Source organism: Molothrus aeneus, chromosome 3 (genome assembly GCF_037042795.1).
Source record: "Molothrus aeneus isolate 106 chromosome 3, BPBGC_Maene_1.0, whole genome shotgun sequence".
In the NCBI taxonomy this organism is placed as follows: domain Eukaryota; kingdom Metazoa; phylum Chordata; class Aves; order Passeriformes; family Icteridae; genus Molothrus; species Molothrus aeneus.
In genome coordinates this window covers 96,357,491-96,384,652 of record NC_089648.1, presented here as the reverse complement: position 1 = coordinate 96,384,652, position 27,162 = coordinate 96,357,491, and the positions used below count along the sequence as shown (strand labels likewise).

The 27,162-nt window shown below is 37.5% G+C and overlaps 1 long non-coding RNA gene across 1 annotated transcript in view; it reads right to left on the bottom strand.

The window, feature by feature from the left end:
- Window positions 1–3,596: 3,596 nt before the first annotated feature.
- Window positions 3,597–27,162, bottom strand: part of LOC136555001 (uncharacterized) — a 58,621-nt gene continuing 35,055 nt past the window's right edge. The window contains exon 2 of the long non-coding RNA XR_010783409.1: window positions 3,597–4,790. This is a non-coding gene — a long non-coding RNA (uncharacterized lncRNA). The remainder of the gene's footprint in view (window positions 4,791–27,162) is intronic.

Here is a 27,162-nt window from a genome sequence, read left to right as displayed (position 1 = left end):
GAATTGACAAATTCAATTGCCAAAACTACACTTAGTGCCATTTGAGGTTTCCCAAATTGTCTATCTGCACACAGATGATATATATGCCACATGACAGGGTAAGCACCTAATTTAGATATCAACATTGAATTGAATCCTTCCCCTGTACTTCTGATGGCTGAAGCTAAATGTTACAAAAATCTATCTAAAAAAAAATAATACAGGTGACTGCACACAGCTTCTAAAGCCAGTTGCTATTGCCATATCCTAGGGTCTCCAAGATATCTGCATCAGACTGTCAGGTATGCATGGGCCCTACAAAAGACCTACTCAAATTTTGGGCCAGTATCTGAAAAGCTCAAAAGAAATCTCTTGGAAAGAAGTCTTAAACATAATTCTGAACCATCATAAACCCCTTCAGATCATGCTGTCTCTAAACTACCACATAAAAAAAATATAAATATTGGTAGAAGGAGAAATGAAAACGGTGTGTTTATTGTTTTGCAACCATTGAAATATTAAATTTACTCTACTTTGTTTCAATAAGATGTAAGCCTGGAAGAACTGCAAATTTGGGAAAGAATTATTTCTTCTTAGATACCATTTGTAGTTTCAAGTTTCCCTTTTTGACCAATATATTTTAGAATAAGGATTTATTGAAATCTCAGTTTTGATAGATTGTAAGTTATGTTATACACTGAAAATCATAGCAAGGTTATGTGTTTCCTTACATGAAAATTCATCTCTTTCAAAATCCAGAAAAGGCAAAATACGTTGTTAATCTATATATATCAATACACTTTCCTTTATATCTAGAATATCTTATTTTGTATAGGGTAAAAATAATGATTTATATATATCTCAGAGTTTTATTCTTAATTCTAAATACTCATTCTAGTATTTAATTTAATCTTTTAATGATAAAGATTGCTATCTGAAACTTCTCATTCCTGAGGAAAAAATACCAGAAGACACCTAGAACCTGGCTGAAATACGTGGGTTATTATTAGCTAAGAAGACATGGACTTAAAGCTGTTACTATGCTATGCAATGCACAGGAGTTCATCCTTCCTGGACTCTGTTGGACACGCTGCTGCTATGGAGCACAGTCTGTTGACAGGTAATGAAGAGAAATGTGGTTTTTAAGATAACTGTGATTCAGCACACTGACTATTTGAAAAATAAATTGGATGCAGAACTGACATGATTGTAATTTACATTGGTCATTTGTTGGAATATGCAAAGGAACTGCATTAAAACCTAAGATAAAAATAAGAATAGTGTCAAAATTAGAGATAGATTCTATATGCATAGAATCAAGGAATAGTTTGAGTTGGAAGGGACCTTTTAAAGGTAATCAAGTCTTTTTTTATCACTAAGATCCATTTTTTAATCTTGATTTGTAATTGTCAACTGTTTAATATTGGAAACAATTAATTTTTTAGGATTAATTTTGAGCCAGGCAGTGTTAAGAAATAATTAGCTTTTGTGAAAATTAAAAATACACAAACTGCATAAACATGCCTCTCTAAGTGCATTGTTTTTACTTATAAGTTATGGTCTTTTTACACCCTGTGACACTTCTTAATTTCTCTGCAGATCAGCCAGAGCATAGTAATAATGAAAGCACATTTCAGTCACAACAGTAACACAAAACATTGCTGGCACCTCTGGACCATGCTACATTGCATGGAAAAGCACATTCAGAGATGCATGAAACAGACACACTGCACACAAATCCTTCTAGGAAGATAGCTCTAACTCTTCAGTGAGGAAGTGACATTCATCTGTGGCACCTCAAAAAAAGGGATTAAAATACCTTATTCCCAGAAAAAAAACAACTACTATCCCTGTTTATTTCCCACAGAATAAAACAATTGAAAATTAATTGAAAGTAATTTAACAATGTGAAAAAAAATCGCACTCCATTGAGCTACCAGCCATCAGGTAATGCCAGACAGTTCTTACTGGCCAATATCCCAATTTAAATGTCACACTCAGCAGAATGCTGATATACAAAAAATATAAGTTATTTGCTAGTTGGGCTGTTTATGCACTAGAAAGGAGGACAGAAATTGAGCAATGTAAATGAAAGTGTACACAGCCGCAGTGAGTCCCATCTCCCAGATGAAAAGTCAGGCAGTGCTGTGCCAGGACTAGGATTCCAGTCACAGATATCTATTTTTTATGAGACTAAATCCCTTCTCCATTTACTCATCACTGCCAGTATTCCAACATTGCTGATACTCACACGCTCTTCAATACATTAAACAAGATCCTAGAGCAGTGTTTAGAGGGAGCATCCAACATACAAAAAACCACTCTATATGTGGATAATTCCTGAGGTTTCCAGCTAGGGCAGGGGGTTTCCTTTCCTCAAAGGAATGCATGGGTGCACAGTACTGCCTCCAGTGGGCTGCAGAGCTCACCTTGGTGCTGGCCTTGCTAAGGCTGCTGCTGCTGCAGTGAGAAAAGGGGGAAGCATAACTCAAAGAGATTTTGCCCAGTTACAAAATTCCTTGGGCAATGGACCCCCACACATGCCACAGTCAGAGCTGCCCCTCTATGCAGCAGTTCTCTAAGTGTGTGTGCATGAACACACGGGTTTGTACAGGCTGGGAAACTGTTCAAAACTGTAAAACACCTTTATGAGGTCTGATGCAATATGCAGATTTGCCAATGGATAAAAGATTTAAAAATAAAACATGTTTGGCAAGTTCCAGTTCTTGCTTGCCAACTTGGAAAGGAGAGGAGTGATCAGGGTAAAGTAATTAAACATTTTTAGCCTTCCTTTTCCATGTTATTGTCTTCACTTTATTGCTCAGTGTTAAGCTAGCCTAAATATTGCTTCAAAGCATGAGCTCTGAGGTCCTCCCCTCCTTGCACTCACACGCAGGGTTCTCAGCCACAGTCTCTAGTCACCGCTTGTGAGTAATCACAGACTGGCACAACTACCACTAAACACAACAGAGCACAAATCTGGTTAGCAGAAAAGACTGCACTTTATAGCCTTTAGCTCAGCAATAAGATGTTTTTGAGATTCCTCCTTGTACAGTGCATTGTAATGGGTTGTGTGATTAACAAGCACCACTGCCAATGGAGTCAGACACCAGAGCAAAACATTTCCCTGCTCTTGCCAAGCAACAAATTTAGGGCCCAATTCAGCTTGAGTACAGCCAGTTTCCATGCTACAGGAGCTGGCCATGATTTTTACTGAAATCAGCCCTTTGCTTTTAGAATGCAGATGAGCATTCAAGACAACCTAATTAAAAACATCAATGATTTTTTTCCATTGCTGTTTGCTTCTGCTTGACATGATTTAATGTCAGATAGCTCTAAGCATCAGAGCTTTTCTAGATGTATGGCTGCAGCAAAGGATTCTTCATCCACCCCAGCCACAGTGTACCTTCTGCTAGATGACCTTTTTTTTTCTTAAATTCTAGAAATGTAAATCACTTCTTCCAAGATGATGTTCCTTTCCTATTAAGCTACTACTTTCTATTCATGTTGGCTTCCCAGCATAATAATAAAATCACCTCTTAGCCTCTACAAGATATTTTTATAGTCAGTTTGTTTGGGTATCATTAGCCTGGCACAAAAATACTTTGCAAGCAAAATATGGATAACTCACAGGTACAAAGCAATTCTTTATTGGCCAGTACACATCAAACACACCTGGTATTTAGTGAACTGTGGGGTTAAGCAGGGGTGTGCTGACAGTCCAGTACAGCAGCTGGAAAGCCTTCACCAGGCAGGCAGGTGCCACTGAGGAGCGAGGGGTTGGTGGCCATGGCTCCCAAGAGCCACCATGGGGGCAGAGCTGCTCCTCCCTCTTACTCCATCAACATTGATGGATCAACACCAACCTGGCAGCTTCTGACTGTCCCTGACTAGACCAGCCTTCAGCTACCTTCATTTATTTTCCTTAAGGTGTTAGCATTTCATGTTGATGTTTTCTCTGCTGAGTCCTTGTTCTCTTAGCTATCACAGATCAGCAGTCCTGCCGCTCTCTGTAATTTTTTTTACTTTTCTTATCCCAGTACAGACAGTCTCACAGCTCTGGCTCAGCAGTCTGAGTCAAGGTTACACAGCTGGAATGTATCAAAGCTGGACTCCCTACTCGAGCAGCTAAAACCCCAGCAGTGGGGGGCTACAGAGAGAGGGCAACAGTGTGCCATGGCATCATATGTGATTCTTCCTTGGACACTGTTTTATTCCCTCACACCTCATTCCTGATTCCTTCCCTGATCCTTCTGACTCCAGTCCCTGTTTGTCTCCCCCAATATGGAATTCTGGAAGAACAACTATAATTACTAGCTTCCTTCAATAACTCTTTAGTTTTGTAACACTTGCCACCACGAGTTGCCACCAACTATTGTGTGTTGGCTGTCCAGTACCAATTTACAATCTACTATTCATAGAAACAATGCTGGGCACAAGTTTCTCACTGTAGGGTTACAATACTCTTTCAGCAGGGAAAGGATATAATTCTGGATCTTTCCCCTATGAGTGAGCAGAATTTTAGCCAGGGAAATATGTTTTCTTCTCCTTTAATCCTCTTCACAGCAAAATTTAAGAGGAACACCCAGAAAAGACACCATATGCTTGAGAATACACCATCATATACTTTGTGAGCCTTGTAGCTGCTGCTGCCCTTTAGCCATTAAAACTGCAAACAGCAATGTTTCTAGGTAGCCAGATCATGTTTATCACAGTACATAAATCCTGTGTGTCCAAACTGATCATGAAGTGCAGCAGTCATTTCTCTGGAGCTTTCTGAAACCTTCAGCAAGTCATCAAATTCCTCTTTCCTGGGCAGGGAAAAGAAAAAAAAATCATTTAAACACAAATGACATATTTACTTACATGATAAATGGGGATCTGTGCTTGAATCTAGTTGTAGGATAACTTCCAAACTGTGCTGTGGAGTCAGCCAAGATATAACATATATTCAGACAGGGTAATATTGATCTGAAGTGGTTCACTGTGAATCCAGAAAATTGTGGCACACTTCCAGCATTTCAAACATAGAACTACATAGGAAAAATACAACTTCTATTCAGATGCTTAATTCGAGTCTAAAAATTTTTTGGACAGAAACTATATCAAAATCAATCAACAGATTTACTATTCTTCCTCAATTTCACAATATTGTCTCTGTGCAATCTTTTTACAGAATGCAAAAAGAGCAGAAAAGACATATACAATGGGAACATTAAACTGAATTTATGCCACAAATGAATGCATAGTGCATAAACATCAATCCTGATCTGACTGTTTTGCTCATCTAAGCAGAACAAAGCAGTCAGTAACACCTTTCAGGAACAATATCCATCGAGTAATATAGCACACAGTTATCCCTGGGGTCTAATCTGAAGGTCATCTCCACCTGACTCAAGACACAAAATCCACATTTTTACATCCATTACTTTGGACCCACCCTAGAGTGATCCACAATCTGCTTTTCAAAGTCCTTTTAGGACTGAGCCTTCTTTCTCTATTCCCACTTCCTCTAATCACAAATAAAGGAGAAAGAAATAAAAGTTTGTAGAAGGCTAGAAACAATGGACCAAGAAATTGCAGAATCACCACTGCTGGATATTCTGCAGCTATGGCTTCCAGTATATGGATGAATTTCATACGCAGCAGGAGGGGCCAGTAGACACCAGTAGACACAGTGTGTTGCATTTGGACACTCCACATACTGCTGAATTTGGGGTACAGCCAACTGCTGGGGACTACACTAAGGTAGGGTTTTTTTATCTAAGATCAGCAGTTATAGGCTTAAACATAAATTTATGATTAAAACTAACATTCAATATAGATGTAACTAGACCCACACAGATAAGTATACTCTTGTATTGGAGAAGAATTTCTTCTTCTGCAGCATATTCATTTAAACAACCCACTATTTTCTCCCCAAACTACTTGTCAATTTAATCCAAATTTCCTGCATAATTTTAGGTGGAAGAAATAAGAAGTTATAACATTCTGGAGGACTGAATGCTGAATGCTCTAACATTATGTTCTTGGTTTATTCTGTGAGAAGTGCATACCTTGAGTAGTAGCAAATAGTTTCAGTTTCTTTTTCCAACTGAGAGAATCCAAAACCACAGCTCATACTAGTTATATGAATTCCCTAAATATCAACTGATTGCTCAGTCATTGATCAGTGCAGAAAGATGAACCACAAGTTCCTACCTCCTCATTAAGTGTGCTCACAAGAAAACTATTTACCATTATATGGCTTCCTCAGGCATTGAAGTAAAACTTGATCTTTGAAAAGTACCTAAACATTTTTGAGATAAACAGTAAATATTAACCTATAGCCCAGAACTTTGAAAATTCAACTTGAACTCCAAGTTGCATTAAATAGTTAATAATTTCAGGTATGCAGAGGAAGCAAGTTCTTGTTTGGAACTGCTCACTAAAAATTAAGAGATTGAAGAACTAGTTCTGCATAATTTGGTTCTGCACATTATTTGTATGTAATAATTTCAGTGTTAGTGCCAAATCTAGTAATAATTTCAAATACTGATTTCATCATTCCAAAACAAAACATTAAAAATAATCATAATTAATTTTGTTCTTAAATAAGAGTTTGAAATTTTATTGCTAGAATTCCAAGAGAAATAAGAGAATTCTTGGGTTTTTTTAACATATATTCTGCCAAAATATTCCATATATGCATGTATTCTAGGCTAATATATGACATTGAAATAAATCAAAATCTGAGCAGTACTGGTTTATTATTTCATTGCCATGTGAAGAGCTGATGAAATTGAACTGTTGTGTACCATGACATTTTGCCTGCATAATGCAATAACCGCTTTATGGAAAATAAGTTAAGAATCTCATTACTTGACCAAGATTTATGATGGAACTTGTAAATGTATTTGCTTTCAATAAATCTGACAGAGATTGACCACCATCCTTGTTAACATTTTGATAGACATCCTCTTTTAATGGCACCTAATTACAAAACAGCCAGAGCAATATGGTACTAAGATCAAAATTCAGTCTAGAAATAGTATAACTGCCAGATTTAACTCATACATTTTTTTTATGGAGATCAGAAATAGCCCTTCTCTTTTCTGACATGCATATTAGAAAAGCTACTCAAAAAAGATCTGAACATTTTCTGAGGAATTATAGAATCCATCTCATTGGTTTTTCTGAAGTATTCAGAAAAAGCAGTAGAAGGCATGTACTTCCATTATGACAGTGTGAAGAGCTCCCCTGCCTGTCTCCACAGGAAATCATATGCTTCCTGTTACTGGGTGATGCAGATTGGTGTGGTCTGCAAGTGAGCAATTTCTGGCACAGGCTAAAATAAGATCAGTTGATATATTACCTGTAATGTAAGATATTGCATTCATTGTATATTCTGGAGATCAACCTCTTTTACTTCATTTCCTCAAAATCCTTTTTCTCATTTTGTTCCAAAGTATGAAGTTGTTGTTGGAGCATACCCTCATTTCTCTTTGTGGTTGTTCTCTCTGTTACTGGGATTGGTGCACAAAGATCAAAGCCATGAAATTGCCTTTAGAATTTAACCTTTTTCCTAGAAAATTCTCAGTTCTATCAATACAGAGGATGCAGATATAGACAAAACTCCAAACTAGTAAACCAGATAAAACACGTTGCATTATAAATTTATTTTGGCAAGTGCCCAACAAAGCAGTGTTAAGAGAAAGTTAAATACATTTCACGGTTGTACAAAAGGTTTTTTTAAAAACAGCCTTTAAAATGCACTTCGGTGGCACATGTTTAAAATCCCTTATGCATCAGTTCACAGGGGAAACAGATCACTTCAGTAACTGACAAGTGTTTCTGCAAGGGGAAGTTTAATTCAGATGTTTCAATTTCAATATTCAAATGCTACGGTCATGTCTACCATGGCTCACATAGACTGAGTGATTCAGGAGTCATGCAGGTGAATACAGAAGTAATACGAGAAGCTTAAAAATGCAAAAAAATATAGAAACAAACGGAGTCATTTTTGACCAAATTTATTTTTTAAAAATAAATTTCATAATTTATTATGAAATTTTTTTTGTAAAAAAGAAGGCTTACATATCTTCAACTGTTTAGGGGCTGTTTTTACATTAGTCTGAAATTCTTCTGTGCCATCAAGTTCTACTGGACTCTCTTATCTTTTCATCCTAGTTAAACTACCCTATTGCATGAACAGACATTTTTATGCAAGTTTAAATCTTGTTTCATCAGGATGGATTCAGACTGGTAACTGAGCCATGATTAATCATGTATCTAATTACATTGCATAACCTAGTGCATAGATGAAGCTCAGTGTTTTGGGGACTTTGTTCTCATCTCTCATAAGTTACTTTTCTGTATCCTTCCTGACATCTATTTTCCACAGTCTCCGGTTCAGAACAAAAATTCTTTATTATTTTGTGGTGGTTGACCACAGTGGATATCCATGGGATGCAAGGAAAAACCTGTCACTACACTCTCTCTGCAGGCTGTAGGAGAGGAGAAGCTCTGGTTGTATGCCTGGATTACCTCCTCCCCCTCTTTCTTCACTGACCTTGGGGCCTACAGAGTTGTTTCTCTTTCATATTCTCACTCCTCTATCCCAGCTTCTGATGGATGCATTTTTCTCTTTCTTAAATATGCTACCACAGAGGTGTTCCTGCTGTTTCTGATGGGCTCAGCTTTACTTAGTGGTGGGTCTGTCTTGGAGCCAGCTGGATCTCTGTCTGATGTAAGGGCAGTTCCTGATGTCTGATGTAAGGGCAGTTCCTGATGGCTCCCCACAAAGACTGCTCACACAGCCCCCAGCTACCAAAACTTTGCCACACAGATCAAAGTTGTGTTTTCAGTTTGTTCCACTTTACATAGTAAGGCTGTAGAATGAAAAATAAAAAATATTAAAAAAAAAAACTCAAACAAAAAACTTTAGAAATGTCTAAAATGCACATATTCATTGATGGCAATACCAGACAGTGCTATTTTTTTTATACAGCCTGACTACTAGTAAAAATGGTTATTTACTTTCATCCTTTGCTGTGAATACTCACACCTAGTTCATTACTTAAAATTGATCTGTTTGCAACTCAAACTTACCAGCTTTTTCATTAGTCACTGTACTTAACCATACTGAACTATTGACTGTGACTTCTGGCAGCAACCGAAGTTTCAGATTCCTCTGCAAGCATGAGAAATACTTCCCATCATGAGGGATCTAAAGCTCTGCTGTAGCTGCCCTCCGTACTGTAGACAAGATTCGTCTCACTTAACTTCAGCTGACTAGTCTGGTCCTGGACAGAGACAGGAGATTTCAGGCAGGGCTTTATCTGTCTTAGATGCCATGGGCTTTAGATACCTTTCCTTATCTTATAAAATAGTCTAGGAAATAAAATTCCTGAGATTAAATCCATACTGTGGATGGGGTAAAGAACTCCTCAGAGGTAAGTGAACACTAGCAAATCAGTGGTCCTTAAAACACATTAATTTAAATCTTCCAAAAAATAGAATATTACAAATGTATAGACTTTCATACATTATCATAACAGACTTCATGCCAATGTCCTACGGTGAAGGCAAAAATACTTTTAGCACATAGGTATAATTTGCAAGTATCAGTCTACTTACAGTGTAAGAGGGCCACACAGTATTGCAGTAGATTGCACAGTATTGAAGTAGTATTGCTTGCTGTATGTATGCTTGCTTAAATTCAGCAATCATGCAGTCTGTGAAATACACAGGGACAGGACTGCCCAGAAACACCACGAGAGTTACTGTTGACTATAAAAAATGGGCTTTTTCAGTCAACATTTTTACACTGTAAACATTTAAACATAAACCAGTAGGACTGTAGGTCTGTAGGATGCTGGATGTCTGTTATGTGTTTTTTAGACGTGCTAGACCTAATGTCAGCATGGATCTACTGTGTGTTTGATCACTAAAACCCCTTAAGAGTATTAGACATAATTCCACGATTCATCTAATCTGTGCTGGAGTTTAATGTAAAGCCTGTTATGTTCAAAACATCCATCTTTTTGCAGTGCTTTGCACATTAGGATGACTAATTTTAAAGTTAGCACTTCCATCTAACATGCAGTATAAGTAAGAAAGTTGAAATATGAAAGTGTACAGGTCATTTACAAAGTGTTTATACTAGAATATACTAACTGTACAAAAGACAGAAACCTACTTTCTGACACTTTGCCCTTATTACATCCTCAGACACTACAAAGATTTCCTTGGTATTCTGCTTTTACCTGCATTTAGGTTAAGGTTTAATACTAAAATCGACAAAATTATTTAGATAGCTAAATGAGCAGAAGTTATGTGCTAAAGGGTAATCATATTTAAATATCTCACAGATGAGACTATGCCCACAAATACAACAGAAAACAATTTCCCTGGCTCCCTGAAGCTTAGAGCTGCTTTCAAAAAATGCAATTTTTGTTCCTCCTTTCAGATAATCTATCTGCCTACTGAGAGGGGTATTAACTATCTCAAGACAGTCCCATTCTCCTTAGCCCTCATTATCATTTCCCATCTTCTTCTCTGTAGAATTTAACCAGCTAAAACAACTCACAGAACAAAATACTTTGGAGGCAAACTGCTTGTAATGCTTTTAATGGTCGCTCCTCATGCTTGCCACTTTGCTGTGAAAGCCAGCATGGTAGGTGCTCCTGAAGCTGCCCGATGGGGTGTCTCTGCAGGACTTGAACTCTTTCAGTATAGAATCAGTCTCACATAAGACTCACAAGTTATTTATGAAAACAGTAGACAGTTCAAACATAGAGCATTCTCTTCTTTTCAAGAAAACAACAGAAAACAGAAGACTTTTTAGCCGAGGTACCGTCAGTACCCCATGAGAGGCTGTAATATTGGATTAGTCATCCAGATTACGAGTATGGAAAGGTGTTCTTGAAAGTTCTAGCAAAAAAAAAGGGAAAGTAATCAGTGCACAAATGCTCTTGCATCCATTTTTAATGGTTTTCCCAGAATCTTTTATTTTTTTCATTTATGTAAAAGGAATTTAAATGAACTTATTTTCATGCATCTAATCTTCAGTTAAAAAAAAAAAGTGATCATGAAAATTTTGAAAATGTTTTGTTTGAAAGTAAGTTAACACTGGAATTCCTCGGTCTATTTAAACTTGTCATCTTCAATTGTTCATAGTGACAGATTTCCTAATGCTCACCAGGCACTCACGCATTTTATGTTTGTTGGAGTGTGCATCTTGTAATGTTCACAGCTTCACTGATTCAATCATTCCTATTTTTGCTACTGATTCGGAAAGACTCACAGTATGAGAGAGAACAACAGGAGTGAATTGGTGATGCTGATTTCATCCAAGCATTTTTTCAGGATTCATAAATATACAGAAAGCCTAATCTTACCATTTTCTTGGAAGAGATTTAATTTTCATCATTCTCTTTTCTTGCAGAAGACTTTTTTTATTATTGTAGAGCATTGATTCAAAAAAAGAAAAGAAATAAAAAGAATAAAACAGCCTCTAAGCTCTAGATAAGCATCTGCTCAAGCTGTTCAACTTTGTCTAAATAGCTCCATACCTATACTTTGCAGAGACTTCAAAGACACACTTTGCCTCACCCATTCAGTGAATACATAATCCCTCCTACGAAGAGAAACATTTTACCCAACAAAACACATGAGCTTCCAAACAGCATGAGAACTAAATAACCATTCAGAGTGACTAACCCAAATTTCTAGTCCAGAGTTTTTCAGTCCTTTTTCAGTTTGTTTACCTGCATAAATTTCCCAAAGGAGATGTGGATCCTTTCAGAAATGTCACATGTGTGTAGATTTCAGCAGCATAAGGGAAGTTGAATTTTTATTTGCTGGGTTTTTTTTTTGCTGAAATCCACAGAGGTCTACAGAGCAAAGGCTGAAAATCCCTATTCTGGTCTAAATCAGGCATTGCAGAGATGTGAGTATGCACTTCACCATTTACACTCCAGGGCCTTCCTCATCAAATGTTCACACAGGAGATGGCTTATGAGGCCAAGATTTCAATCAAATGCTGAATGGCCAGGGAGGAAACTGTGGTTCATGCATCAAACAGGAGGCAAGCTTCTTACACGTTTATTTTCCTAAAAAAATTCTAAACGCTGTAATTTCATATGATTCATGATAGGAAAATTTTAACATGTTGATAGAATGTAGATCATTAAGATCTAGTTATGACGTTGTCACACAATCTGATTTGTTGAGAACTTAGAAATTCTGAGATCTCCAGAGACAAGAAATACATGGGCCAAATTGTGTTCACAATGTATTTTAATATATTTCTGGAATTTCTTAAAACTCTCCTCCATTTAAAAAAGAATATTTATTTATTCTACTAACAGAATTTGGGGAAAAGGGAAGAAATACAGATTAGTTTAAGCACATACAAAAGTGATGGTGACTTCTGAAAATAATGCAACTAAAAAAATATATCCAAGCCTCATCAGTACATCCTGACTTTAAATTAAAACAGTTTGAGACTTTTTCACTTAAGATGCTTATACCCATCATTCTTTCAGCTGAAAGCATGCAACTTCTTTCTTTAATACTCATTATACATAGACATATGGGCCATATTTTGCAATGGAGCTATGAAGAAAATATTTTGCTGCTATTAACATGAATCTCAAAGGAGATTATAGTGACAGCTGTGGCTGTATTACCTATCTAGGGGGCTCTCTGAAGTCTTTATTTTTCACCATTGCATATTTGGTCTTTCCAGAACTCAGGTGAAATATAAGACTACAGAGCTGCCTAAAATGATAGAAAGTATTTTTATCTAAGTTCCTAATACAAGACTAAGTTTCTTTCATACACATGAAACAGCACTAACATGGCCTACTAATTGTACAAAGCTCAATAGAAATAAATCCAACCAAACCCTCACATAGCTCAAACCCCCAAATATGCTTACAGTACCAGAACAATAAACCAACAAAAGGTTAATAAATAATGCTACTAATGTACAATGGAAGGTCAAATGATCATAATGCAATACCTGTCACATTCACAATGCAGTGTAAATACCCATACTAAATAATTTTAAAATGAAAACCAATAGACTATGTTATCTTATTTAAGAAAGTTTAGTGAAAGGGCAAAAATATATCTTAAATTAAACTTGGGAATTTTAAAAGTAAGCTTAGTATTTCCAGGAAGCTCAAACAATATATTTTCCCCCATATTCTTTTAGAGTATAAATCATTAGGAGAGTTAAATGTAAAATAGCCTTTAAGGGAGTAGGACTCAGTCAATGAGATAAAGAGGCAAGTAGCTTGTGAACAGGAGAGCAGTTAAAAGTAAAGATTCATCAGGGATCTTACCTAATGAAGACAGAAAAGACCTTGGAGTACCTGGAGTAGCTGCTATTTGAGGTTTTCAAGGACAGGCTAGTTAGTGTCAGCATTTGTCAACAATGACTGAGGTACAAATTATTCTCCTTTTTCCTGAAGCTTGCATGATAGTTTGTCTCTCACAGCCCCTTCCAGATCTCTTTTAGTAGGGATGCATGGATTTGGATTGGAAAGTGACTTGAGAGCCTTCATAAAAAATGCTGAAAACTGTGTTTTTTCTGCATCTGTTCCTACATAGAATAAAGTATTGGAGCACTTGAGAGCTTGATTTCTCACCCACACTTCAGCAGATCTCAAGAGAAAAGGTCAGGAAACCAGCTGCAGTTCTCTGATCCCAGACCACCACCAATGTACAAGATAGGACTGAGTTTCTAGATTCAAGTTATGTGTTGGTCTTGAGAGAGTATGCAAATGTAGCATCACAAGGTAGAAAGCCCCCCCTCTGTGGTGGTCCTTGCACAAGCTATGGCCCTTGGCATTTTCTGTCCCTGGCAGAGGGAGGCAAGAGAAGCTACATTACCCATTACTTGGATCTTCCCTATGAATGAGTATAAACTCTTTCTTAATGTTTATTTTAATTTATATTTACTTTAGAATGAAGTCCTTATTTCTAGCCTCATTTTCCCCAGGTATTTGAATATTTATGAATATATATATAAACAAGAATATCTGGAGATTGAATATTCCTTTATAAAAACACAGTGGTAGGACTGACAGAAAATTTGTACTTTTCGTGACTGATGTTGAGAATTGAAAATATATTTTTCCCAGAAGGCCTATGCAGCTCCTGAAAAACCTGCCAGTTTTATACTTTACATTTGAGGTGGGGTGGGGGGGGAAGAGAAAGAGAGAAAGAGAGAAAGAGAGAAAGAGAGAAAGAGAGAAGAGAGAGAGAGAGAGAGAGAGAGAGAGAGAGAGAGAGAGAGAGAGAAGAAAGAAAGAAAGAAAGAAAGAAAGAAAGAAAGAAAGAAAGAAAGAAAGAAAGAAAGAAAGAAAGAAAGAAAGAAAGAAAGAAAGAAAGAAAGAAAGAAAGAAAGAGAGAAAAGCAAGATGCAGGGGAAAATGCACTAGGTACTTTGTGAGGCTGCAGTGAGCATTTGCCTTTTCCCAAGCACTTCTCCTGCTGCTGTTTGAGAGGCAGAGGCTGCACAGAGTAACAAGTCACAGTGCACACAACAATGGCCATCAGTGTCAGGCGGTTTACGGTGACAGCCTCATGCATCCTTTCATGCCATCCTTGTTAGGAATAATCTGGTGGTATAGCACTGCATGGAGCAGCTTTTTGCATGGCAACAACACCATCATTTCGTTTCTTTTTTCCTGTGTGTCAGGCTATTAAATGTCTACAGCTTCCCTGCAAGTTACCTTCCAGTCCTCTGTAGCACTAGGTAAAGAGTTCTGCCGCCATTTAATTCGCAGTGTTGCTGCTGGCAGAAATTAAAGCTTTGAAACAAATCATGCTCATTCTTGAGCTGCTAATTCAGTGCTGATACAATCCCAAAGACAGGGTAAGTTCCCCCGTAGTTAGGACTCAGGAATTTTTGCACTGTGCTACCACTTAGTCTTTTCCTAATAACATTGCTGAAAATTTGGCATAAGATTTGTTCATGCAGATGCAGCCACAGAGACCTTGCTTTTGTGCTTCATTTTTGCTATTTTCCTTAATTCAAAAATAATTCAGTCTAGATTGAACATAAATGTTTTATTCTTTGACTATGGAAACAATGAGATGAAAATCCACGACTAATCACATTTTCAGTAACAATAACTGAAATGGTTTACTCAGCATGCATACATTTTAAAAGACAGTTTCGTAACTGCATTTTACTAGAGGGCAGTAAAACCTTCTGCTTCGCTGAGCAAATCCTGTGTCCAAATCTTCATTTACATCCCTGTGTGGGCTGTTACGCTGCAAACTTGGATCTGAGTGCATTTTCCTCCCACCTTCTTCTTCTTCCAGCCATTAAAGTTCATTTGAAGAATAACACTAGATCAACATTAAGCTAGAAGCAGTATTGCTACTTGTGGGCATCTTCTGTTTTCTGGCAGTCTTAGTTAATCTATGTACAGGAAGGCATTTTTTTTTAATTTTGGTGGATTGTTTCTGGATTTTTTTGGTTCTGAGCATCTTTGCATTGAAACACTATTTCAAAAAAGCTCATTTTATTTATGAAAGCAAAAATATCTGTGACCCTGCTCTAAATATCATATATTATGGACAGGAATCAGTTCTTTTTTTTGTGCACCATATGATGTAGTTAAAGAAATGGGGAAGCCCTTTTTCACACAGGCATCTTACTTCTATTTGCATTTTGCTTCTAAACTGCTGGGCAGTTGTATTCAAATACAGATTTTCTGATTAAGTGACTTGTAATATGCTCCCCACATCAATGAGACATCCTCAGTTATGCATGACAATCTTCTATTGTTAGGGTATTTTTCCCATTACGCAATACCAGTGTTGAAATTCCAGTGTAGCTATATTAATTAGCAGAAAAACAAACCAGTTTTATTATCAAGAAGGATGTATTTTGTAAGCAGTTGGTTACTTAGCAACAGCTTCAGGTATTAAAACTTCTTTTACTAACAAGCAGGAAAAAAAAAAAAAGGATACTGCTTAACACAGTACATTAGATCAGCATGCTTTGTGTAAAGGATTTTAACAGTCAAGAGATGTGACTGTGTTTAAGATTCCTTTTTCCAGTCACTAGTTCATTGTCAGCAGCATCTACAGAGCAGCTTTATGTGCATTCAGAGACAGCCAGGAAATTAGTTCTGCATGACTGACTCAGCACTGTAGCACTGAGAACCGCTCTCACTCATTTCCTTAAACAATTGTTTATTTCTTGAGTGATAACAATGTTAATTATCACAATTCTAGATGAAAAATCTCAGATGCTTTATTTGTATTAAAGGTAAAAAAGTATTAGCGCTAGTAAAGTGAAGTCCTAGCTTACTTTTGGCATTACAAGACTTTTTTGTGATTATTATTGAAAGTTCAGAATGATTCCTGGTACCTTGTTTAGTGTTTTCTTTGATGCTAAATGGAACTGAGAAGAAAAATGCCAGCAAGTTAAAATCAAATGCAAGTAATAGTGCCTTATCAAAGTCAGAAATCTAAAATTAAATTAAATCTTTGAATCAAAAAGAAGATCTATTAGACTTTTCATGATAGAAGAACAAGTCAGATCTTATTAAGACCTATATGCATTGAGAATTCAGATGATTCAAGATAAAGCAAAGAGTTAGGGATCAGATGATAGATATTCAGTTGTTTCTTTTTGAGTTGCCTTTTGTCCAAGCTGCTTGGGATTCCCCAATGATGGGCATTTAGACATCTGCCCAAAGATGAGCACAGACAGTCCCAAACAGGAGTTTGGCAAATTTGAACAGGCCCAGGGAAGGCATTTTACTGCCCTCCAAATGCAATATGAAACAGTCTGGTCTCTGAAAAGAGAAAAAAAGAAACAGTCTGGTCTCTGAAAAGAAAACACTGAGAACAGAGTGCATGCAGCATATTGCCTCTCTACCCAGATGAAATTATGGAGATTCATGATGTACTCAGCATTCATAGTATTGAAGCCTTCCCTGAAAATATGAACTATAACCTTGATTCTTGAGCACTATCAGGGCTCACACATTTTTTTCAAAACACATCCAGGAGAAACCTCTCATTTCCCACAACCAGGAAGTAGAGGCTTGCAAATTTTATGAAATTCCAGAGTTAAGTAGCAGCTGAGTGGTTTCTCAGCAACACCATTTTGGATGTAGGCAATACATTCCCTCTAAGGCCTGCTGAAAGTGTGTGAACCCTTTTATTGTATCTTAATATTTTCTGATTTCTTTCTAGTTATGAAGTTAATCTGAAAATACTGTCTGTCAGTGTTTAGTGATGCTCTTGTCTTAAATTGGAGAGCTCTCCAACCAGAGGTTTGCTTTCTATTATAAGTTTCCACAATGTGTTAGTGGATAGGGCTAAAGGACCACTAAAAGCAGTGTGCTTTCCAGTAAATCTCCCAATTGCTAACACAGTTTGGCTGCAGCCATATGTGGAATATTTTTCAATTTGTTTCTTGGCTAAAGCAAAAAGTCAGCTCTTATTTATGGATTTATCTATTCAGTTGGGTACATTTGTTTCCTGTAGCAACGTGCACTGTTTATTATTAAAGAATGAAAGAATATTGCTTTCTGTTGTGATAATTTTGCATTTTCTTTGATGTCTGATAAGAGATTTTTTTCTTATTAACCTCTGGGACAACAAGACAATTTCATGCTGTCAGTAAAATACTGACAAGACTGGGCTCAGAGCTTCCTTTTTTGTATCCTGTTTTAAAAAAAAAAAAGGCAAAATAAAATAAATCTCTGATCCATAAATATAGATTTAATGAAACATAGAAAACATTTCATATTGGTTATATGCAGGAAAGAAAGATAATGGCACATTAGTTTGTCTTTTTAATACATTTTCCTACTATATGTAGCTGAGTAACTTCGGTTTTCAGTCTTGAATGGGTTAGTAAGGAATTCCCAAGTGGTGGAATAAGAGTGATATGTGAAGGATAAATAAATGTTGTAATGTAAGAAAAATGTGTTATGTGACAGGAACAAAGATATCAGTTTGAAATTTATATCATTCTGTCCAATCCAAAACATTTCCTCTGAAATGTGTCTGCAATGTGCCTTTGTTCAGCAAGGAAGACACGGCATTACAACCAATGTGACCACCCTCACAGTTAGAGCAGGTAAATGTACCGATCCAGGAACATGTCAATATAAAGCCAGATGGAGCTTAAAATAAAAACTCTGTCAGATCGTCATATTAAACATTAAAGCTGAAACCTGTGGGCTGTGCATGGTTCATTAAGATCATGCATGTTATGTAATTCCTCTGATGCTGACATCCTTTGAAAGCTTAAAAATACCCAAAAAACCTGACAAAAATTACAGCTTATTGTAAACAGTACTGCATACATCTCACAGCTCTCATTTCAATTTGGGAGAAAAATAGAAGTTGTTCATGAGTTTTATCACAAATCAGTAAGACCCCATATTTAAATAAATTAAATTCTTAACTAAGCATCCCAGTGTAAAATCAAATTAATGAGCTAGTAATGTGCTCTGAAGGAAGAAAGGTCAACAGTATCCTCAGCTGTATTAGGAAGAACACTGCCAGCACTCCTTTACCTCTGCTCAGCACCTCACTCACATCTGGAGTAATGGGTCCAGTTCTGGAGTTCCCGGTACAACAGAGACACGTACACAATAAAGAAAATCTAGTGAAGGATCATGGAGATGATCAAGGATTGGAACACCTGATGTATGAGTGGATACTCAAGGAGCTGGAACTGTTCAGCCTTCAGAAGAGAAGTATAAGGGGGACTCTCATCAAATAAATACCTGATTAGAAAGAAGTGAAGATGAGAGAACCAGAATCTTTTCCATAGTACCCAGTGACAGAACAAGGGGCACTGGGCACAAACTGAATGACAAGAAATTAATCTTAATTTTATTTTTTTTAGAAGTTGATTGGATTCTAAAATAGGTTTCCCAGAGAGGTTTTGTGGTCTTCATCCTTCAAGATATTCAGAACAATTGAATACTAAAAGAACAATCTTGTTCTAGCTGACCCTGGCTGTAACAGGAGTGGTTGCACCAGGTGACTGCACCTGTTATTTGACGAGGATGGTCACCTCACAAACAGGGACACAGACAAGACAGAGATGTTTAATTCTTTCTTCCCTTCACTCTTCACCACGAGTGCTGGGCTATGGGGGTCCCAGAGACCTGAGCTGGGGCACCAAGGCTGTGAGAATGATAAAATCCCTGTCCATCCTGAACTTTTTCAGGAACTACTACCTTAGGTGCATTTCTCTGAGTCTCTGGGATTCCCAATGTAATTCATCTCAGAAGACTCAAATCTCTGGCTCATGTCATCACAAGGCCTCTCAACAATTTTGGAACAGTTTTTGCAATCTGAAGAGGTCCTAGTTGAGGGAATGGTCTGATGTTGTTTCATGGAAAGTTTACGTTAAATGTCAGGAAAACATTCCACACCCAGAGGTTTGGCACTGGAACAGGCTCCCCAGAGAAACAGTCATGGCATCAAATCTGCCTGTGTTCAAGAAACGTTTGGACAATACTTAGTTACATGGCGTGATTCTTGGGGCTGTCCTGTGCAGGACCAGGAGTTGGACTGGATGACCCTTGTGCATCCTTTCCAACCCAGGATATTCTATAATTCTATGATCTCCAGAGACGCTGCAGGGCTCATTGCTCAGACAGGCTGTTTGTCAGGGAGTGTTGCAATAAGACAAAGGATAATGGTTCTAAACCAGAACAGGGTAGATTCAGACTAGACAGAAGGAATGATGATGAGGGTGGTGCAACACTGCAACAGGTTGATCAGAGGTGGTAGATGCCCCATCACCAGGATATCCAAAGTTAGTTTGGATGAGGATCTGGGAAACTTGGTGTAGTTGCAGATGTCTCTCCTAATTGCAAGATCGTTGGACTGGATGGCCTTTAAAAGTTCTTTCCAAACCAAGCTATTTTACGATTCTATGATTCTGTGAAAAGAGAACCTCAGTTTAGGGTTGTACCTAGAATTCATCATCAATTTAAAAGTTACTAACTGATACAAACAAACACACAAATGATATATCACGTGACTGATGTCACTGAAGCACTAATTTTACTAACCCAATGAGTTGTTCCCCCATACAGGAATTACAGGAGTTTATTGTCTGGCTGATATTTAAACCTTAGTCTTCCTGCTTTAATTTATATTAACAGAATAATTAATACAATATTATATATTCTTTTATTTTCACATCAGAATGATTATACTTTCTAGTTCTATTTAGTTCTGAACTGATGTTCCAAAATTCAAGGTGATCCAATGTTGCATTTGTATATACTGTTATATAAAAGTGTAATAATTCATAGCATTATTCTTAATGCTTAAAAGCATTATTTAAATATCAGTACTTATTTTGAAGTGTGCAGGGGATGCAAGTTGCCTCTTCCTATTCAAAAACAGAAAGTTTTCTGAAGACATACAGAATAAAACCTCAGGCAGGGGAAGGTATCCCCTTAGGATGCTTGGCCTAGACACAGTGAGCAAGAGAAGCCTTTCAGAAAGCAAGAAGAAAAGCAAGGAGCTCAACAAGTTAGAAGAATTCCATATTTTTATCCAGTTCATCCAGTTGTGCAGTAAGGGATGATACAGTGCAGTAACCTGATTGGAAGCCTTGGGCCAGACCATGATTGAATCTGGAAATATAGAAGCCTATACATAAGTATATAGATATTTGACAGGATGAAAATTTATGGGAAGACACAAGTTACTCAAAGGCTAACACTCAGACCACTTATTTCTGGGGGTGCAGGGGTATAATTGACATCTAAGGATCCAAACCTCAGGCTTACCAGGTATCATGCGAACCAGCTATCACAAAAGCTACTGTGGAAGTCATTAGTCAAGCACAATAGTGGATCAAGTGGGAGGAAATAGGATTTGTACTATCTCAGAGTGTGGGCCAGACGGGAAGCTGAATGAATTTGAGTCCAGGAAAAAAAACCCAAGCAGCTTGACTACACTGCAAATAATGGTAGAGAATGATCCTGAAATATTTTTGAAACATAAAATGCTTTGGGTTGCAAGGGATCTTGCTAAGTCATTTTGTCTACAAGCTTCTTAAAGCAGGATCATGAACAAAGTTAGGTCAGGCAGTTCAGGGCCCTGTTGAGTCAATCTTTGAATATGTCCAAGGATGGAGTTCTCACAGCCTCTCTGTGAAAACTGCTCTAATGCTTAATCACTCTCACTATGATTTTTGACTTTTTTTCTTTATGTATCCTGCTGGATGGTCTTTGCTAAAATTTGTGTCTATTGCCTCTTGTTCTTTCACTGTGAATGGTTGTCAGAAGTCTGGTTATGTCTTTTCTAAACCCCTTTAACTTTCAGTAGACTGCAATTAGATTTCCTTGATCTTTTCTTCTCCAACCTGAAAAACTCCTATTCACTTTTCTTCACCTCCTGCATCATGTGCTCCATTTCTGAATCATCTTCTTAACCAAATATTGGACTTGCTGAAGTTTGTCAATCTCCCTTGTGTATAGGAAGAAACAATACTGGACAGAGTATCATATATATGCCCTAAAGTGTCAAAGAGAAAGGAATAATTGACTCACTGACTCCACTGCTACTAATACAGTATGCAGTTAGCTTTCATTGATGCAGATATTTTGTCCACCAGGGCTGCACAATCCTTTTTTGCAGTGCATCTTCCTGGCTGGCAGGCTGCAATGTTCCATGAGTTTATTCCATCTCAGACAGCAGGACTTTTTGTCTTTCCTGAATTACTAAATTTCTGTTGGATTCTGTCTCTAGCATGTCAAGGTTTCTGTCAAAGGAAACTCTGCCATGCAATGTATCAAGTAGTTCTCCTATTCTGAGGTCTCACATCAACCTTGTGATGAAATGTTCTGTCCCCTAAGCAGACTGGATTAAGATCCTAAGTAGCATGAACTTCAGTATTACCCAAGAAACATCATTCACAATTAGTTGCCAGTTAGGTTTCAAACCGTGAACCTTAATGGTACAGCAAATTTTTCATATTTATAATTTGCCCATCTAGTACATATCTCCCCAGCTTGGATGAAATGATGCCATGGGCAACACTGCTAGTCTAGACACTACTAAAGCAAATGTCATTCACTGATCTCCCTAGTGCCAGCCATCTTCTCAGAGAGGGCACAATCATTGCTACAGGAGTGTGCCCTTACTTGACCAATGCTAATTATTCCAAACCACTTTCTTGATCTTTATGTGTCTTGAACTGGCTTCCAAGAGAATTTTCTTAATAATGTCCCAGGGACTGCAGGTAAAAGAAGGTAGTAAGGACTTCAGAAACTCTTCTGTGTCCTTCATTAGTGAAAAACCACCCCATCCAACATGCCAAAATTATTCTTTGGTTCTCCTTTTGTTTCTGATGCAGCTTTAAGAGCCTTTCATATTCTCCTTCACAACTTATTTTCCTTCCTATTTCCATTTGTAATTCCATCTGAATTTTTATCTTTCAGTTCCATTTCAGCATGTTCAGAGCATCATTGTACATCCCTCCCTGGTACTCCAACCATACTTCCATTTTCCATATCTACTTCCAGCTCCTGTTACATAGGCAAGTATACCCTGCAGTTTATGATAGTCTTTCAGACTAGCCTTAGGACAGCAAGATCTCAGATTATGGATCTTCTTTATAGTAATCATGAGAAGTATGATGTCTTTCCTATCTCTCGCTGCACTTGTGATTCTAGGTTGCTTTTGTAACAGTAAGTCTCTGAAGAACTTCCGAACAAACGGAACAGAACATATAATTCTCTCTCAAAACACATTTACAGCTAGGCTAAAGAATCTAACTTTACCTGCAGTCACTGTAAAATTAACAGAACAATCAGATCTTTCTCCTGGCAATTCTGACATAATATCCTTTTTAACTTTGTAACAGATGTGCTTTAAACATATCACAGGAAAAAAGAAACAAAATTTCCCAGATGAAGTTTCATTTTCCTTCATCCTCACTGAGAAACAGCTGGAATGCAGATAATGTACATTCTCTAGTTTTCTAAACACACTCATTATGGTTAATGACCTAGTCAGTACAATTTTTAACTTCATCTATACTTTACACATATCTAGCCATGTCTTCATTTTCTCATCATTTTCTAAAATATCTTCTGTCTCTTTCACTTGCAAAAAAATTCTTATCTGGTCAAAGAAATATCACTTTGGAAAAACAGTCCTGTTTAGTTCCATTCTGATAAAAATTATTTAAAGAAATAAGGACATTTCAATACAATGAAGTTGAAGCTTATATATACAAGACAATTTAAATCACCTGTTTTCTTCACATCATTATGTCTCGCCTCAATACTGTTGTCAGAGAGCAATGATTCAAGGGGTAAGGAACAGAATCATGAGATGCATATTGAAAAAGTGATACTGGCCCAGACAAGAGGCAGAGACACCTTCAGGTTCATGATGTTTCCAACTTACGGATTTTTGAACAAACATGACCATTAATTCTATGGAATAAAGTTTTTCTGATTCCCTTCCAGCTCCTTTGAGACAATTTATAGCTGCAGGGAGTACTGAAGGAAAAATTCAGTGAACTGTCCAAATGCATAATGGAAACTGCATAACCATAAGATTTTGTACAGCATCACAATGGTGGTGAGATATTTTACCCCTTGGCTCTTAAGTGCTTCACTGGCTTAGATTTTATAGAATGCAAATGTTGAAAAAATGGTAAATAGAGGGAGTTGCAATTACTGTTATAGGAAGTTCAATGTTTTGACAAGGATCCAGAAGTGGCAAAATGGATGTATATATTAGCAAAATGAAAAAAGTTCAGATTTAAATATCAGAAAGCTGGAAGTAATATATAGGTTTGGAAGTAATATAGGGGTCAAGAAAAGTCATTTAATCTTATACCCAGAAAGACTCTATCCTGAAAGACCAAATAGGAAAGTGAGATGCAGTCAAACAATGAAAATGAATGAGGTACATTCCTGTGAAAATGGAAGAACAGACTAATTAGAATTGAGTGTAATGATGTTTGACTTCCATACAGACTGGTTGTTCTCTGTCATAAACCAGCCAAGACTGAGATGAGCAAATAAAGACATTTTACTATAGGAAGCATTGTGGGGTAGTGTAGATTAGAAAATCTGAAAATCACCATTAAATTTAAACCTAATAATAATAATAATAGAAAAAATAAAGTTGAAAATTAGATCTTGTTATCTTTTAAAAATACAAAAACAGGTAAGATTAGCTTTAAATTTGAACATTCTAATCAAATCAAACATTCTGAATATTTATTCAACAAAACCATGTGACTTATGTTTTATGAAAATTCAATAGTCACGTTCAAAATAGCCCACAAGATCACCCCAAGCTCATACGAAGATAAGGAATGTCATTATCTCTAATGATTCAATAAACTTGCTTGAAAAGGCTAGTTTAGCAGTTTGCTAATCTCAGCCAAAAAATTATGAAGGTTAAAGTTGGTTTTTTCAGAAGAAATTTGAAGGAAGATAATAGATAACTAGATATCTGTGATTCTTGTGACAAGCCAAAGTAAAAAATTAAAAGTAGGTAGAGACCAGAATATTAAGTATGGGATCCTTGTCTGTTATTCAAAAGGGAGCCAATGATTCACTAAATAAGATTCAGAGACCAGATACCTAAGTGTCTGAAGGATCAGACAGAAGCAAGGAATGGTTTAGCAAAAGGAAAGCTGAGTTACAGGGAATGTTCATTAAAAGAAAGAATATAGACTATGAGATACTGATGAATTTTTGTAGCAATTTATTGTCAGCTGAGCATTTTAACCATACACACTCCACACACTTTTCAATTATTTTACTCACACACCAAAATTGCCTTTTTATGATAATACTGATGTATTCCACAGGAGTATTGAATATAAACTTAAATTGAATGTTTTCCCTTGGAAAAATAATTAAACTTCTTATTCATTTTAGAGCATAACATGGTGCATTTTAATTTGGAAAGAAAAAAGGATAACACCAAATTACACTAATAACCAAAGTAGTGTTAATAATTTTGAAATGAAAACGATAAGAGTTCATTGATTGTGAGCAATTAGTCTATAACAGCAGGTTGCATGAGATTTCATTTCACTGAAGAATTTCTATTTTTTTTTACTTCAAGGGATTTAGTTTTTATGTTTAAATGAATTAAAAAAGAATCCTGAGGTGCCATAACATGAACACACATAATGTTACAGTAAACCTTTGCCCTTTCCCCCATCTAGACTCCACTTCTTCTATGACCTTGAATGCATACAGCATTTAGCTTGTATGGTTTCCAGGGAAACCAATTTATTCTTCCTGAAACACTTCACGCTCACTCACACCCAGGTATATTCTTGGATATATCTGAACTCCCAGATACACGAGCCAAGAGTTGCCAAGATCGCATGTGGACATCTACAGTGGGTGGTGGGTTGTGGTCTGACCTTGGATGGCTGCAGACCTCCACCATCTTCTCTGTCAATCACTCCCCTCCTCAGCAGGAGAGCGGGGAAGAAGTAAGACGGAAACCTCGTGGGTTGAAACAAGGACAGGGAGATCACTCACCAATTGCCATCACAGGCAAAACAGACTCAGCTTGGGGAAAACTAATTTCTTACTCATTACAAAAGGGTAGGATAGCAAGAAACAAAGACAAAAATGAAACCATCTTTCCCTCACCTCCTCCTTCTTATTCTCTAACTTTGGCATTTGCTCTGCTGTTTCTCACTTTTTCTGTTCCTTCCTCTTCCCTCCATGAAGTTTTCATATCTCCTGAACACCTTTCCCCCAGGGTGCCCCCACCTCATCAGTGTGCTCAGCTCAGCAGTGGGAGCTGGCTGGAACAAGCTATGTCCAGCACAGGGAAGCCCTGGCATCTCTTCACAGACACCCCACTGTCAGCACTGGCACACATGTACCCTCTACAGCTCCAGAATCAAGCCCAGCTGAAATGTACCTAGATTTTGCTCCAGGATTCCTGAGGTCCTAATGGAGAGCAGGGGCTTCCCAGCCCTTCTCTGACAACAGTAGGCTTTGTTTTTATGCTCGGCCTTTACACTCAGGTAGTGGTAACACACTCCTCACAGATGTTTCTGCAGCACAAGACAGATGTTAGACGGGTCTGGCTGAGGAGTTCATTTTCTCCACAGCAGCCAGCACTGTGCTGTGCCTCACATTGGCAGCTAGAAGGGCGTTGCTAACACACCAGTGTTTTGGCCACTGCTGAGAAGTGCTCCCACAGCATGGTCCAACATTCCTCCCCTTCATCAGGGAGCTGGGGACAGAGAAGAGATTAGGAAGGGATACAACTAAGAGAGCTGACCCAAATTGACTAAAGGGATATTCCATACCATAGGACATTGGCTTAGAAATAAAAGCTAGAAGGAGGAGGAAGGGGAGGCATTCATTATTTATGATGTTTTCCTTCTGGAGTAACTGCTGCACATGCTGAAGTCCTTCTTCCCAGGAAGTGGCTAAACATGGCTTGCTGATGGGAAGTAGAGAATAAAAGTTTGGGACTTTTTTCCTCTGCATGTGTATGTTCAACCTTTCACTTTAGTTAATTGCCTTGTCTCAACCTATGAGCTGTTTTCCACGTTATTTTCTCTCCCCTGTCAAGCTGAGATGTAGAGGGTGAGAAAGTGGTTTGCTGGGCAGCTGTGTAGTGGGTGGGTGCTGGCTAAATGCCAGGCACCAACCAAAGCCTCTCTATCATTCCCCTTTACAACTGGACAAGGGAGAGAAAATATAATGAAAGGTTCACGAGTTGAGATAAGGGCCAGGAGAGATCACACACCAAATACTGTCACAGGCAAAAAAAGACTCAATTCAGGATTATTAATTGAATTTATTACCAACAAAATCAGAGCACAACTGTTGTCATCTTATTGCAGGGGTTCCATACTGTTGTCTCCTATTGCAAAAGTTCCATACCTTCTTGGTGTTTTCTCATGGGCTTCTCCTCCAAGCACTGATTCTTTCTTCCTCACAAAGTAGCCAACTGACTCCAACTCCCTTCTCAAGGGCCCAACCCACTCTTTTATAGCACTCTTCTTCTCATTGGTTACAGCTGTGGGCTGTTAAAGTCAGGCCTGCTCCTAATCTTTGATAATTGTCCCATCTGCAACTCCTTAAGGGTAAGATTACTTTCTACACTATCTTTATTTTCTTATGTTCTATCCCCCTACACATGACAAGAAGAAGTAAAAGCAAATCT